Raw genomic sequence first — 9037 nt, 5'->3', positions numbered from 1 at the left:
ATTTATGTGTTAAAATAGTATTTTTAATTAACTTTCATAAACAAATTGTACAATATTTATCATGGTTTCTCAGGCAGAAAAGTGATACATAGTTGTAAATATTATGTATAAATTATGTATAATTTTCATTTATTTTATTCTTTTTTTGTACAAAAAAACATTTCAAAGCAAACAATTAAGAGGATAATTTTGTGTAATTTTATTGTTCAAGCAATAAACACAATGTATTTTTGTTAATGAGTTTCTAAATTAGGTGAGGAATGAGACTATCCATACTTTTTCACTGGGAGTGTGAAACTATTTGAAGATACTTTTGAGGAATGCGATTTTTTAAGAAATGAATTAAAATAGTATTAATTAATAGTTTTTTTTAGATCTGGCTCAGTTTTACCTTCTGGAATTTCTTTAAGCTAAGTAAAATATTGCGCCAATAAATTGGAGCTACTTAAGTTGATTGGAATAAAAGATAGGGAAAATTTGTTAAGACAATTTAACATAAACTTGAACATTTATTTTTAATTTTCAACTTTACAATTCAAATACATCATGAAATAATTAATTTAATCGCCTATAGTGGTGAAAAATACATGCAGAATTTAGTGAGGAAATAGGGGTGCGGTTTAAGGTCAAAGATTTGCATTACATAGTACCATTACCTTACTGCAGCGAATTAGAATGCATTTGGAAACTAATAGTTTGGTATACAGTTTTTTTGAATTCACAACCTCATACTTAATTATTAGTTCTAAGATCATTATAATTTTTAAAAAAATATATATAAATAGAACGCTAATTTGTCTTCCTTCATTTACATTATTTAGTGCTAGGTTGGATGATTTTATAGAGAAAGATTGATAAATTGCTATTAAATTATTTTTATTCGAATCCACCATGTTGTGAGTCTATATAAAGCTCCGAGAAAAGTGAGCGTTAAATACCCTATTATTGAACGGTGTCAGCTGCTGGAATATTATTAGTTCTAAAGGCCGCCACACTGACAGACTGTTAGTTCCACAAATGGCCACTCAAGAACGCACAATGTATTTTCTAACAGTACTGGTGATAAATATATATACAAAAATCTAGTCGTTAAAGAAGCAAAACAAGATTTACTACCCGAAAATATATAAACGTAAATAGATGGCTTTCGAAAAAAAAATTTTTTTAAAAAGAAAACAAAATAGAAGAATGTTCGGATAGTGATCATCATCATTATCAAAAAACATTCACTTCATGGGACCTTCTCGCACCGTTTCGGTTAAGGGATATCGAAAATTCACTTTTTTGGGGCCTGTACAGTCTCATAACATGGTGCTAATAAAATATAATACATCGCTCGTACGGTTACATACATCTTAACGTGGAAATCACAAGGCAAGTCGTAAGACTATGGCCCAAGGTCGTGGTTTTTGCAGTGATCCTTGTGAAGATTGAGAAGGAGAATACCTTACTTATAAATCCACTTTTGACGTTATAAGCAGTCAGCGTATTGAAAGTGTCGATATTTTTCAAAGCCAAAAGCGACAGCAGATTTAATTTCGAGATACGAATGACTTCCGACAATTCTGACGTTAAGGGAGTAGGGGATGGGGTAAAATTGATAAGGAGGATGGCGATAAGCCGTACCTAAAGCCCAGACGACGCTATCCTATTTCTGCATTTCTACTTCCGGATTTTGTAAGGAAATTCGAGAACGGTAAGACCGCACTGCCACTGTGTATTTCTCTTATCTGAAATTGTCGTCTTATAACACTAACCCTCTAATTAGCCTTCTACTCGCCAGCATTTAAGTTACTAGCAGTTTTACCTCGATGCGCCAGATTGCTACCTCTTATTTGTCCAAATCAAGACCTACTATATTTAGCATTCACGGAAGGAGATTTTCTCAGGATCCTACACCCTTCGGAATTTCATTTGAGTTTATAATCCTCCCAGTAATAGGTCATCACAGGACTACAAAAAAGGGTTTCTTAGCCTTTTAAGACGTTAATTAAGTCTTTGTAACCCCAACATCTCATACTTTCCCTCCTCTACTTAATTTTTCGCTTTCCCACGCTTTTCCAACGTCTTCCTCTACTACTTCTCCCTCTTTTTACTTTTTCAGCTAAAACTCACCATTATCTACTTATCCATCCCCTCATTTCCTTCATTTCCCCTACTTCCTATCCTCATTTTCACTCACTTTCCTTTTTCCACTTCCCTTATAGCATTTCACTACTTCTACTTTCCTTCCTTCACTTACCCTTCTACCCATCCCCTCATTTTCCTTTACTCTCCCTAGTTCACATCCCTTCATTTTCCCCACTTCTCCTATTTTCCCTCCCTTTACTTTCCCTCTTATAATTTGTTTTACTTCCCCTTCATAGAAAAAGTATGATGACCTACATGGACCGCGATTCGAGAGTCTATCAAATCTCGATTAGGCCAGGCGGTAGCTCTCCGTGCTGTATCAGGAAAGTCCGGACTCGATTCCTGCTGCCTGCATTTTTCGTCAATTTTATTATTGTAACTGTCTGTTCAATGTATTTAAATCAAGGTAAAATAATTATTTGTAACCAGTTTTCCATATGTAAAAAATTCCTAATGCAATTTTTTGTTATAGAAAACATCACTCGTTACATGAAACTTGTAATATGAAAATCATAATAAACATTATATAAGTGTCCAATTAAATACAGAAAAATGAGAATTTTTACAAACAAAACTTTTTTTGGAGTAAAAGGAGTAAAGTTTGAGTACCCCAATTTTTTCATGTGAAAAATCGATATACATAGTAAGTATCTTGGCTTAAATAAATTTAATGGTCAATTGCAATAAAAATAATATGAAAAAAAATTTGAATATATGCTGGTAGCGGGAATTGAGCCCAGGCTGACCAGTCACAAATGCGAAGTATCGCGGTCCAGGTACATGCATTATGTTAAAACCATAAAAATCAATAGAAATCTTTAATCTAGTTAGAAATCTGTAGAAATAATTTTAAAAAAATTTTAAATTAGGTAAATTTTTATTCCCTAAAGTTCATCAGAAATTAGTAGGAACCTCTTAAAATTCCTTAATATCCTTCATAATTCATTGAAATGTTTCGAAACCTTCTGGTATTCCTTAAAATCCGTGAAAATATTTTCAAATCTCTTGAAAACCATTAAATTATCATAAAATTAAATTAAACTAATTCATTATATTTCTTTTTAAAAAAATAATTAAAATACTTAGGAATCATTGAAATTTCTTCGAATGCTTGAAGGTACGATAAAATTTGAAATTAAAATTTCTTTCTCTAAAATTTAGTTGCCTAGAAATTCTTTGAAATCTTAGAAAAACGTACTATATTCTTTAGAATTCCTTAGAATTTTTCAATTTTTTGAAAGTCTAAAATCTTTTGAGATAGACTAAAATCTTTCGAAATTCCGTAAATTCCTTTGGTAAGCCTTGTAACCCGTGCAAGTATTTTGAAATCTCTTTAAATCCCTGGGAAACCTTTGGAGCGTCTTAAGATCCCTAGAAATTTAAGAAAAACCTTGAAATGATCCGAAATCTCTTGAAATATTCCGAAACTCACAAAAATCTTTAAAGTCTGGGGAAATATTTTTAAATCTCTGCAAAACCGTTGAAAGAGCTTGAAATTAGAGGAAATGTTTAAAAATCCATAGAAATCTTTTGAAAGCCCCTACAGTCGTATTATAGGCCTTAAAATCCACCAAAGGCCCTCAAAATCCGTTTAAATCCCTTTAAAAATCCTGATTTGTTTAAAAGTTTTTGAAATAATTGAAACTGGTGAAAAATTTGTCTAATCTGACGAAATCGCTTTAAATCCATACAAATTTAATGGAAACTCTCAGATGAATGTGTAATCCATTCATTTGCATTTGCTCAATTTTTTTATCAACTATTTCAATAGTTTAACATTATTTTTTTCTGCACTGATTATATTACACTGATTTCCTGTAATGATTTTTCTAGAATCACGATAAAAATCATAAGGAAATTATCATAGGCTTATACTGAATTCACCGTGATATTTCTTTGTAATGGTTTTCTAGTTTTTTAAGGAAAACAAAGCAAAAATAGCTTAATCTAGATTCAAACTGATTATAAATTATTTTCAATCTGGAATTTCAATGAAATTTTGCAAATAATAAAAAGTGAGATTGGATTTATTAGAGCCTCGGTGGCGCAACCGAATATCGTAATCGCACATCAAATACGGGGGACCGGAAGTTCCTGGTTCCAGTCCAATTTGAGTTAGTTTTCTTTTCATTCTGCTAAAAAAACTAGAACCGTAGGAAAACAAAAGTTAATATCTTGGTAAAATATTACATCACTAATTCCCCTTGAAATTACACTGATTTAATTTTAGAGAGTGGATTCAAGAGCTTATGGACTAAAAGCACCAAAAGTGTGTGATAAAATTAAAAAAAAAAAAATAGTTTGTTTTTACGATAATTGAGTGATGAAAGGAGAAAATCATTTAGATTTCATTGATTTGGAAATCGCACTGTAACACAATGCAATTAAGTACATTCACTAATGACGTGGAGCTTTATGGCACAATAGCAAGACGGGAAGCCAGAGGGGTATTTATAACTTCCATATATCCATGCATACATGAACATTACAGTTACGGTATCCTGCTGAAGCAGCGTTCCGGTATTATAATGTAATATCGAAGTAGCAGCCGCTTAGATCCTATTATCGATATTATCCGTTTTGCATTTAGCATACCGCTTCATTGCTCGTTTGTAGTACCCAGAAAATTCAATCTATGCATTATGACTTGCTTTATCGAGCAAAAGTCGAGATTGTCCAAATACGATCAGCACTCTCCATGCGGATTTCCTTTCTTGATCTGCGGATATCCCCGATGTCTATCCTCTTCTATCTTGTCTTGTCCGATCCAATCCTATCTTATCATCCTCTCCTCCTCTCCCACTCACCCACTCTTTACATACTTTCCCTCCCGTACTTTACAATCTCTTGTTTCCTCTCCTAACCTATAATTTCCCATTTCCTCTCCCCTTCGTCCCTCACTTAATTAGGTTTCCTTACCTCTCCTTTCTTCCCCTACTTCCCCTGAATTCCCCTACTTTTTTCCTACTTTCAAACTCTTTTTTTTCCTTCCCTACCCTACTTCCCCTCTGGTCCTTCATAGACGCTACTCCATCTACCTCCCTTCCTACCATACTTCTCCTCTTGCACTTTACCTTCCATATTCCTTCTTCCTACCATCTCCAAATTTTCATCTCCTGCTATTTGTTCCCTTCCCACGTCTTTTTTCGTTCCTATCTTATCATCCCCTTCGCCCACTCAACCTCCTACTAACGTTCCTCTTCTGCACTTCCCCTTCGTTACTCTACTTTCTTTCCTTTACTTCCTTTTTTTTTACTTCATCTACCCTCACTCAATCCGCCTTGCCCACATCTCCCTCATTCTCTACTTTTTCTTCACTTCCGAAACCGAATTTTTCTCCTATACATTCAAAATTTCATTTTTTTCCCCTTCCTTATTTCCTCTCTGGCACATCATATCCCCTACTTCCTCTGCTTTCCCTTCTCTACGCCACTTCTTATATTACATTTCGCCTTGCCTAGTTTCTGTCCCTATTTCCTATCTCCCATTTTCCCTCCCCTCTCATTCTTTCTCTTCTCACTTTCTCTTTCAATGTGATGCTGTCTTAAATCACTTTCCCCACTTAAACACCCCTACGCCTTGCCTCCTTTCTTACTTTCTCTCCCCTACCTCTCCTTCCATACCCTACTTCCTCTGCATTCCATAACTTTCTTCCTGATCTTTCTCTCTCCTACTTCCAATCTCCCGTTTCCCTTTACTTTCCCTGCTTGCACTTACCCCCTCCTCCCTTCACTTCCCATACCCACATAATTTCCCTTCTGTACCATACTTCTCGTCTAGTACTTCCAATTATATATCGTATTTGCCCTATCGCAGTTTTCCTCCCATGTTTCCCATCCGTACTTTTCATATCTCGCTTCCCCCCATCATTTTGATTTCCCTTCTCTGCTTATTATTCTCGTAATTTCCCTTTTCTACTTCCAATCTTTCATTTCCGCTTCCCCACTTTCTCTTTTCCAATCCCCCTATCTTCACGTTTCTCTCACTCACTTACTTCTTCTTCCCCGCACCCTCTACTGTTTCTTTCTTGTTCGCTTTTTCCCTTTCTTCAACTCTTCCACTTCACATTCTCTATTTCCTCTCCCTACTTTCCATCTCCCAAATCTCCTCGCTCACTTTTTCCCCTCTTCTCCTTCTTAACCTCCTTATACGTGTCACATAATACATATTTGGACGCTTCTTAAAAGTTCTAATATATTTTACATCAGGTGAGGATACAACGAATTTTAATTAGTAGAGTAAGAAAAATTCCATCTTCTGCATGGATGAATCGTGACTTAGAAGCTTGGAGAAAATTGTGCCCTATTCTTTGATCGTTGAGTGGTGTCAAGTGTTCTTGAGACTTTTCCGCTTGGTTAGTGGAAGATGTTTCATGAAGATTTGAGCACAGTCAGAGAAATACAGAAGTCACAAAGGATTTACTCGCTTTAGTGGCTCGTGAGGAATGAAGAATCAAACCATGCTATTCTCTTCTTCCAGAAAAACCCCCAAGATATTGGTGATATTGAAAATAAAAATGGGCTAAGCAAATTTAAACAAAATTACCTTTTTTGGTTTTTTTAATTAGTTAATTCTATTGGTTCTGGCAAAACAAAAGTATAAAATCAGCATAAATCAGATAAAAATGAAATTTCAGACTGAACCTTCTTTCAGTTATTCCCATCTTTCTCATTTCTATAAGGATTTCCTCTTTTTTTATTTCTTTTGGTTAAAAATTCTACTATTTGGTTGAAAATTCAACTCTATTGTTGAAAATGTCAGTATGCACACATACGTGTTTTCGAGTTAAAAATTAAACTGTTTTATTTCGTCTTTTTCGGTTGGATTTAAATATTTTTTATTTAAGTTAACTTGTTTAAGAGACTTGCATAAAAAGCCTTAAAACCAGTCCATTTTTAGTTGAAATTTTATATAAGCAAATTGATAACCAAGTTATCAGCGATCAAAATAGGTGGGAGGGGGCTGGCGTGATTTTTCTAAACTAACAAAAATTTTTCCAAATCCATCATACCTATTTTTCATAACTTCAAATGCGCCCAAATGGGCCGCCACAACAAAATTTTGCGCTAGCTTATTAATAAAGATATCATATTTTGGAGGGGGGCAGTGTAACGCAAGTGTTAAATCATCAACAATGATGTGCGATAAAAATTTAAGGAGATGGATTCATTTGTCTTCAAATGGGCTCATATGCGCCATAAAATTTTTTCTTAAATCTTGAAAATTGCCACGACATGGGGGTAAAACAATTTTACGAATGATGACCAACAAAATAAAAAGTTTCTAATCCGCATTGGTGAAGTTACTTTTCTATGGGGTTTCCAAGGCGATCATATGCGCCACTTTAAAAATTAATAGAAAACCATAATCAAACCCCCAAGTAACACTTGCTCCGATCCACTACCAGATGATATCTCCAAATAACCTACATTGCAATATAAAAATTTATAATGATCTCTCCGGATATAATTTTAAATGCGCTCATATGCGCCACTTTCGAAATTGAATAAATACCATAATCAACCCCCTCGTTACCACTTTTTACGATTCACTATTCGATGATATCTCCAAATAACTTAAATTGCAGTATAAAAATTTATAATGATCTCTTCGGATATGATTTCAAATGGGCTCATAGGAGCCACTTTCGAAGTTCACAAAAAACCATAATCAACCCCCTCACTACCACTTCTTTCGATCCACTATTCGATTATATATCTAAATAACTTAAATTACGACATAAAAATGTATGATTGTCTCTTCGTATAGGATTTCAAATGCTCTCATATGCACTACTTTCGAAATTGACAAAAAACCATAATCAGCCCCCTCACTTCCAGTTGTTACGATTCACTATTCGATGATATCTCCAAATAAATAATTTAGGTTATTTGGAGATATATACGGGCGATGGATCGATAATAATTGAAAATGAGGGGGTTCATTATGGTTTTTTGTCAATTTCGAAAGTGGCGCATATGAGCGAATTTGAAATTCTATCCGAGAAGATCATTAGAAATTTTTATACTGCGATTTAAGTTATTTAGAGATATCATTGCTATTGAAAAGTAACAAGTGGTAGTGAGGGGGTCGATTATGGTTTTTTGTCAATTTCGAAAGTGGAGCAATTGAGCCCATTTGAAATCCTATACGAAGAGACAATTATAAGTTTTTATACTACAATTTAAGTTATTTGGAGATATCATCGAATGGTGGTTCGTAACAAGTGGTAGTGAGGGGGCTGATTATGGTTTTTTGTCCATTTCAAAAGTAGTGCATATGAAAGCATTTGAAAGCCTATACGAAGAGAAAATTATAAATTTTTATACTGCAATTTAAGTTATTTGGAGATATCATCGAATAGTGGATCGTAACAAGTGGTAGTGAGGGGGTTGATTATGGTTTTTTGTCAATTTCGAAAGTGGCGCCTATGAGCCCATTTAAAATCCTATTCAAGAGATCATTATAAATTTTTATACTGCAATTTAAGTTATTTGGAGATATCATTGAATAGTGAATTGTAACAAGTGGTAGTGAGGGAGTTGATTATGGTTTTTGTCTATTTTGAAAGTGGCGAATATGAGCGCATTTGAAATCCTATACAAAGAGATCATTATACATTTTTATATTGCAATTTAGGATATTTGGAGATATCTTCGGGTAGTGGATCGTTAGTGAGTGTTAATTGAGGGTTCATTATGGTTTTTTGTTAATTTTGAAAGTGGCGCATATGAGCTCATTTGAAACCCCATAGGAAAGTCACTTCATCAATGCGGATTGAAAACTTTTTATTTTGTTGGTCATCATTCGTCAAATTTTTTTGCCTCCATATCGTGGACAATTTTCAAGATTTTCGAAAAAAATTTATGGCGCATATAAGCGCATTTGAAGACGAATGAATCCATGC

General features: G+C 34.2%; 1 protein-coding gene across 1 annotated transcript in view; it reads left to right on the top strand.

Moving 5' to 3' along the window:
* The window catches only part of LOC117171914 (inactive rhomboid protein 1), a 364512-nt gene that overhangs the window by 314125 nt on the left and 41350 nt on the right, over positions 1–9037 (top strand). The window lies entirely within an intron of this gene.

This window comes from Belonocnema kinseyi, chromosome 4 (assembly GCF_010883055.1).
Source record: "Belonocnema kinseyi isolate 2016_QV_RU_SX_M_011 chromosome 4, B_treatae_v1, whole genome shotgun sequence".
Taxonomy (NCBI): domain Eukaryota; kingdom Metazoa; phylum Arthropoda; class Insecta; order Hymenoptera; family Cynipidae; genus Belonocnema; species Belonocnema kinseyi.
Note: the sequence above shows the minus strand (reverse complement) of the source record. Positions and strands in the feature narration are given on the sequence as shown.